Here is a 7134-nt window from a genome sequence, read left to right as displayed (position 1 = left end):
GATAGCCTTTTCCCAGCCAAAACCAGACCCTGACTGTGGAAGCAGTGCTATCCAAGGATATGGCCTCCTCCTGGGCATCTCTCCCCAGAAATTCTCTCAGAAATTGGAGACCTTTCTGAAGCTAAGCTCTTGGGCTCCAGGCAGAGGCGTGGCTTAGGAGGATCAGCTTCCTCTGGCTGAGGGGTTAGCCACGCCTTTGTGATTCACAGGCTTAAACTAGAGGCAGTGGCCTCAAGTATCCTCTGTTTAGGCTCTGGCTTCAGACACAGTTTTGGCTCAGATCTTTGTGCTTTATAGAAAATCAACAGTGGCAGAGAGACTTCAAGTCATGTTGTAGAAATGGCAGATGAAGATGGTGTTTGTAATGGTTATGTGTATCTTTTCTTCAAACAGATGATGCAGAGTATCATGCAATAAGAATCATTTACATTGGAAAAGACCTTTAAGATGATCAAGTACAACCATTAACCTTGCACTGCCAAGTCTGTAGTTGTCCAGCTGCCCAGAGGCCAGAAGACTTCTCCATTCTCCCTTCATTAAATGATTTCACTAAACCATGAAGCCAGAACTCTTTTAAAAAGCATGACACGTGTCATGCTTTGCTGAGAATATGGTGCTTCCTTCCAGCTTCACACTGTGAATTTTAATGCTATTACTGGAAGAAACAATTTATTTATTACTCATGAATGTTTGCTTAATGATTCTCAGCAAACCATCTGACTGACCTGCTGCTGTTATGTAGGCTAGCATATAAACTTCAGCCTCTTTGCTTAAAATGAAGTGCAAGAACCAATGTGTAAGCAGTCTCAAACTTAAACCAGACAAGAACAAATAAAAGTCACATTTTTTTTCATTAAAGACCTGAATTTCTCATTTCACACTTTATCTAAAAGTAATGGCTTGCTTTACAGGCCAGACTTTCCTCACTCAAAGAAAAGATTTGGCTTTTAATTTGTTTAAATTGGGAAGGAGTAGCCCCTAAATTGTCACAAGTGTTATTCAAGCCCCTGATAGTGATTCAGAAGTTCTGATTCAGCCCTTAACTATCAAGTATTTCTGTTAATGAACATATTTGTTTCACTTAGAGCTACAATTTTTTAAAATATTTTTCCTTATTCAAGCATTATGCAAAGCATTAAGGGCTCAAGTGAGAACAAATTTTTTTTCTGCTTCATTTATTTATTATTATTCATTTATTATTCATTTGTTTCTATTGTAGGAATTACAAGACACACACAACAAAATTTCTTGTTGAACCCTTTTATTTGTCAAATATTGAAAGAATAATAATAGATAGCACTAATGAGCTCCCAATGTTGCTACTGTTGATAGAGCTTCTCACACCTGAGTCAGGAGAGGAATTATTTTAAAACAGGATTTGTTGCCCAGACCAGTAGGCACTTCGGGCCACGCTGCATGTTAAAAATTTCTCATTATATCTCCTACATCTCAAGAAGCATCTTCAAAGCCATAATTCTTCTCCAGAATTCAAGGGCCTCCTCTATCTACCCAAATATACTTTTAAAAAAAAGTGGCATCTTGGACAATATTTGTGACAATCTCTCCCAAAGATGCTGCCAAGTAAGAATGTTTAAGATTCAGCCACTGCAGAGACTTCTCACCACAGCCCCATTTGCAGTGAGAACATAAAACTCTTAAGATTAGTGCTTCGTGTTTAGGTCAGGTTCTTCTCCTGTGCCGGTTTTGGCTGGGATAGCGTTAATGTTTTAGACTCACGCTGGAAAGTGTGTTGATAACTCAGGGATGTTCTTACTACTGCTGAGCAGTGTGAGGGCCTTTACTGCTACTCATACCACCCCACCAGAGAATGGGCAGAGGGTGCACAAGGAGTTGGGAGGCAACACAGCCAGAACAGCTGACCCCAACTGGCCCAAAGGATATCCCAGACCATATGATGCTGTGCTCAGTATATAAAGAGAGGGGAAAAAGGAGTAAAGGGGGCATTTGAAATGAGGGTATTTGTCTTCCAAGTCACAGTTACACATGATGGTGCACTGCTTTCTGGGGATGGCTGAACACCTGCCTGTCCACGGGAAGTGATGACTGAATTCCTTGTTTTGCTTTGCTTTATGGGTAGACTCTGCTCTACCTATTAAACTGTTCTTAACTCAGGAGTTCTTTCACTTTACCCATTCCACTAGGGAGGACTAAGCAAGTGGCTTTATGATGCTTAGTTGCTGTTAAACCATGACACACTCCAAATATGCAAACAAATGCCGTGCACTGACTCAGCAGGAGAGGGCAGGAAAGTGTTTGCTTGCACTGCACTTCAGGTGGTCTTTCTATCATTAGGTAAGGCTTCAAAAAGTTTGCTAATACACTAATACATGCAGCTGACACACAGGGCACGTGGAATTATCTCCATAAGTCATCCTAATTTTCTCCAATAAAAGCCATGACGAATGTCTGTAAATCTGTAAATCGTGATGAAATTACTTTTGTTGCCCACGGTACTTATTAGAGTTATGTTTTTGTGGCTTACAAGGTCATGCAGTGTCCAATATTTTAGGAAATGAGTTGGGAGTTGTTTCATACTGGCAGCATCAAAGCTAAAGTATTATTTTGAGAGTTATTTCAAGATACTGCCTCTGTGTGTGACATGTCAAAGCCTCTTCTATTTCTAGTTACTAAATGTGTCTGCAATAAGACAAAGTGACTAACCCGTAACAATATTCATTCAATCTCTCCCTGTTTTGAACTTCTATCTATAAGACAACAGTTTTCCCATTGTAATGGGTATGTGAAGTTGTTTCAATAAGTTACGCTTATTTATACAGAGCTTTAAATTGCAGCCTGCTTGCAAGTGGTTTGTTTCATATATTTAAAGATCTTTTTTCAGTCTGGACTTGCAGGCCATGTGGCCATACAACAAACATTACAAAGAAAACAAAACAGCTCTTGATATCACATTCAGAGTGTGTTACGTGGCTGAATTCAGCAGAACGGACAGTCTTGGTGGTGAGTCCAGCCTCTTACCTCATGATTCCTGCAGCAGCACATGCCCTGACAAGATGAGTTCATGGAAGACTGAAAGGATATTCCTAAATTTGTCTGCAGTTTCTTCACAAGGTTTGCCAGCAGAGATGTAGCGTGACTCAACTGATTTGCACATTGGCTCCTCTGTTTGCAAGCCCATGCTGACCAGTGCAGCTTCGGATATACTCAAGCTCACAGTAGTAGCTGATGGATTATCTGAAAAATTGTTCAAGAGATTTGGAAGGGGGTTATTAGTCCAAAGCCAGTATACACTAGAACTGTATACACTAGACAAGCAACCCAATATTCCTATTCCTTTCTAGAAACAAATGAGTTTGTTATGGAGGTGAGTATCCTGAACAGTGCCTAATATTTTCCAAAGTCAGAAACTACTAAGAAGAAAGCTCCTTTCTACTGCCAGATACCTAAGGCCAAAAGGTAACATGGGTAAATTTCATTGTAAGAGAAGACAAATTCAGCAGATGTGGAGGAGAGACTTTTGGGCCAGAGTTGTCTAATAGGTACATGATGCCCTGTGGAACTGGTATACCTGCTTCTTTAGGCAAAGCATTTCAAGAAACTACAAGAAAATAAATAGACTGCAACTCTTGATTGCCACCTCATTAGCCAACACTCAGGGAGAGGGGTGAGGAAGAAAGAGTTCCTGGGAAGACAGAGTTGCTCCAAATTTCAGCTGGCATGAGAAGGACATAAATAATCCATTTGCTAGATTCCAACCTACATAAGCACTATTTATCTGAAATTGTGAGGGATCACACAATAAAACATTCACAGCACTAACTGACTTGCCCCTTGGTGGTCTCTCTTCAGAAGTTAAGACCTCAGTAGAAGTCATTTTGCCTTCTTTCCAAAGACAGATTGCTTGTTTCACCACCACTGTGGTTCCCAAGTACTCCTCACAACCACTTCTGGTCACCTCAGCCTGCCCTCTCCTGAAGTTTGGATTCATTACTGCAGCCCATTATGCCTCCTGAGGCCCACCACGCCTTTTGAGACCTGGGCAGATGCCACATGATACACTTGGAAATGCCACCGTTGCCCCCTCTCTCCAGAGGCCATGAGAATACAGTGTTTCCTGTGTCTTTCACCTCAGCAATCATCCTTTCCTGAGTGTTCCTCCTTTCAGTTGGCCACAGCACTACAGCCCCAGTACACCAGCTTCGTGCATGCCCCTAAAATGCACCATCACCTGGTGACCCAGCCTGATGCCCAAGGCTGTCTGTTGCACACGACCTGCATAAAGCTGCTCAGTAAAATGCTCTGCCTTTTTATTAAAAATACCTGGATTAGAAGTTGCATTATAAATGTAACAGTTCATTTGTTCTCCTAGAAAGGGAAATGCTTTGTACACATTTATGTGGTCCATCTGATGACACAAAGCCTGTTACTAAAGTGAAGTTACAGATGATTATGGGTTTGTCAGCCCTGGGCCTTCCCACCAGGTCAGTCATGGCTCCTTCTAATGAATACTGGCATTTGTCCTCTTGATAACTAATAAACAATAATTCATGACAACAGAAAGATAATTACAAGTCAAAGTAATTATACTGTGTAAAATATATCTAAATAAAAGCACTGTCATTAATGTGACAGCAGCAAGAGCAATTCAACATCAATAACTTTTTGGTTGTATTCTTTAGGGATGACTAGTTACAAGACAAGGTAACAGCCCTTTAAGCAAGGCAGTCCCAGATCTGAGTGACAACCAGTTAATGGGGACCAGATTTTTAAGCACAGAGGCATGACCTTGCAAGACTTTAGGAAATATCTAGGCAGCACATATGAAGAAGTTACGTGCTTGGTTGGACAACAGGGAAAGATGTACTTAGGCTCCGTAGTCCAGCATACAGTACTTCTTTCAGTAATATATACACTGGTGTGCTATTCTCATCTTCTCAGACATCTTCTGGTAAAGGTCACTGTTTCATGAAATTTAATGAGTTTTAGAATTAAATCCAGTCTCAATTCACTAATGCTCTGACTTTAGAGGTTCTTAGATAAGAGGTCAGTAATAAAGTTCCTTGAAGCAGCATGAACAGGGCTGGTCTGTTACTCAAAAAGCTCATTGATTGTTGATGCTCTGCCATCAGCCTGGCAGGAGGTCATGAACAGAACATTTTCACTTGTCTGTGCCTGCTCTTCTCCAGTGGTAGATGCATACCAAAAGTACCACATAAAACCAGAAAGGTATGATTTCCAGCTATTTCTTTTGAAGCAGGTTTTCCCAATACTGTATTGCTTTGTCATGTATTGGTCACGACAATGACAATCTTAAACATCCACTGGTCAGATTATGTGACCAATACATCTGTTCTAGAGCAAGCAGCAGTCACAAGTATAGAAGCCATGCTGATGAGAACACAGCTGCGTTGGGCAGGGCACGTCTCCAGGATGAAGGACCACCGCCTGCCTAAGATCTTGCTCTATGGTGAACTTGCCACTGGCTGCTGCATGAGAGGAGCCCCGAAGAAAAGATACAAGGACTCCCTGAAACAACATCTCAGCCTTGGCCGTATTGATCACCATAACTGGTCTACTCTGGCCTCCAATCGGGAGGCCTGGAGACACACCATCTATAACGCTGCTGTCTCCTTCGAGAACACACGCAGGATCACTCTTGAGGAGAAAAGGCAATGCAGAAAGAACCGTGTATTGCAGAATACACCATCTAAGGAGTCTTTCTGCTGTGCCTTTTGCAATCGGATATGTCTATCTCGTATTGGCCTCATAAGTCACCAACGTGCCTGTAACAAATGTGGTTAGAGCCCTCCCAAATCTTCGTTCGCGAAGCCCAGCCATGATTGCTTTGTCAGCTTCGAAGAATAAGGCAATTCTTTGAGTAGAAAATGTTAACAGCCAAAAGCATCTCAAACAAATAATTATTGCAGAAGTTGGTTTTCTTTGAAGAACAAACAGAATCAATAAAAATTGAGCAGGAAAGTGGGACCTTCCAGCAAACAGGTAAAAAGAACAGAGCACAGGTTTTCGCCCAAAAGAGGACATGGGGGAAAAAAAAAAGAGAAGGGAAGGTTTGGGAAGGGGAGGGAGGGTTTGGGAAGGGGGGGTTTGGGAAGGTTTGGGAAGGAAGGTTTGGGAAGGGAAGAGAGGGGAAGGTTTGGGAAGGGAATGTTTGGGAAGGGAGGGAATGTTTGGTAAGGGAAGAGAAGGGAAGGTTTGGGAAGGGAAGGTTTGGGAAGGTTTGGGAAGGGAAGGTTTGGGAAGGTTTGGGAAGGTGTGGGACGGTTTGGGAAGGTTTGGGACGGGGGAAGGTTCGGGAAGGAAGGGAAGGGAAGGGAAGGGAAGGGAAGGGAAGGGAAGGGAAGGGAAGGGAAGGGAAGGGAAGGGAAGGGAAGGGAAGGGAAGGGAAGGGAAGAAACAGAAAAGGGAAAACAGATCTAAATCATAGTGATGAGAACTGATACCTTCTGCTTATGGTGGCTATTATTGACACTTCTCACTGCTCAGGCAGAACGGCAGCAGTTGCTCTTGCATGAAGAAAGTGTTGCTGAGATGCATGAGGAAAACATAAGCCTTGTTCTTACATAGTGCAAGTAGAAATATTAGCCATGAGCAATCCTTGTAGTCACTCATTCGGATAACACTTTCCTGGGATTTGTAAACTATATCCTGATCTGTTTGACTCCATGTTATAGTTACAAAATGGGGAGAAAACTTTAGCGATGAATATTCATACCATTATGTCATCTGAAGGGGGCCAGGGGCCGCACCTCCCCCCCAAAAGAGGGAGCTGACGGGGAGGGGAGAGAGGGTTTGCACAGGTCGGAGTTTTTCCAGTGTCCAGGAGCTGCCGAAAGGTGGTTCCTCCCAGCGTCCAGGACAGAAAATAAAGCAGGAGCAGGAACAGGAAACAGCCCTTATTGCGTCGGTCGTGGCAGCAGTGTGAATTCTCTGAAGTCCTGGCCCCCGCCCCGCCTCTTCGCTGCCGCCCGGCTCGCTGCTCGCCCCCGCCCGATGGCTGCGGCCCCCGGCACGCCGCTCGCCGAACGGAACTTCCGCCCGGGCCGGGACCCCTGCCAGGGCCGGGACCACCACATCAGAGACAGCGAAAGTGAAACAAAATCGCTACCTCCCAAGGTAGCCCGGCCAAGCCAAGTG

The 7134-nt window shown here is 43.5% G+C and overlaps 1 long non-coding RNA gene across 1 annotated transcript; it reads right to left on the bottom strand.

Annotated features, from left to right (window-relative positions):
• Positions 1 to 1244: 1244 nt before the first annotated feature.
• LOC120324755 lies at positions 1245 to 6893 on the bottom strand. Its single transcript, XR_005566288.1, has 2 exons — positions 6441 to 6893; positions 1245 to 3213 (listed from the first exon to the last, which is right to left on the bottom strand). It is a non-coding gene; the product is annotated as an uncharacterized LOC120324755 (long non-coding RNA).
• Between the last annotated feature and the right edge of the window lie 241 nt (positions 6894 to 7134).

The sequence above is a fragment of the Pipra filicauda genome, unplaced genomic scaffold (genome assembly GCF_003945595.2).
Source record: "Pipra filicauda isolate LSUMZ 115617 unplaced genomic scaffold, ASM394559v2 scaffold68_size4259465_pilon, whole genome shotgun sequence".
NCBI lineage: Eukaryota > Metazoa > Chordata > Aves > Passeriformes > Pipridae > Pipra > Pipra filicauda.
The sequence above is the reverse complement of the archived record's forward strand: the minus strand, read 5'-3'. Positions and strand labels throughout refer to the sequence as shown.